Source organism: Mycetomoellerius zeteki, unplaced genomic scaffold (assembly GCF_001594055.1).
Source record: "Mycetomoellerius zeteki isolate Tzet28-1 unplaced genomic scaffold, Tzet1.0 scaffold197, whole genome shotgun sequence".
Taxonomy (NCBI): Eukaryota; Metazoa; Arthropoda; class Insecta; order Hymenoptera; family Formicidae; genus Mycetomoellerius; species Mycetomoellerius zeteki.
This window is the reverse complement of record NW_017256926.1, coordinates 3,283-3,584: the sequence shown is the minus strand read 5'-3', so window position 1 is coordinate 3,584 and position 302 is coordinate 3,283.

Below are 302 nucleotides of genomic sequence, written 5' to 3'. Positions count from 1 at the left end.
TGGCTGCGTTCAGCAGAAAAAGCAGCTTTGCAACTGTTGTAAAATTCTTTAATATGATTGGCTTTACCCTTAGTTCCTCATTGGATCTAAATGTATAAACCAATCATATTCAAGAATTTTACAACAGTTGCAAAGCTGCTTTCTCTGCTGAACGCAGCCATTGGCGACCAATCACAATCAAAATTAAGATCTCGCGTTTTTAAATGCTCAACTGGCCTTATGCGGGATCTACAATAGAAGTCGCAGCGGTCGTAGGGTTTTAAGTCGTAGAAAATTGACCAATCACAGTTGATTATTCTTCT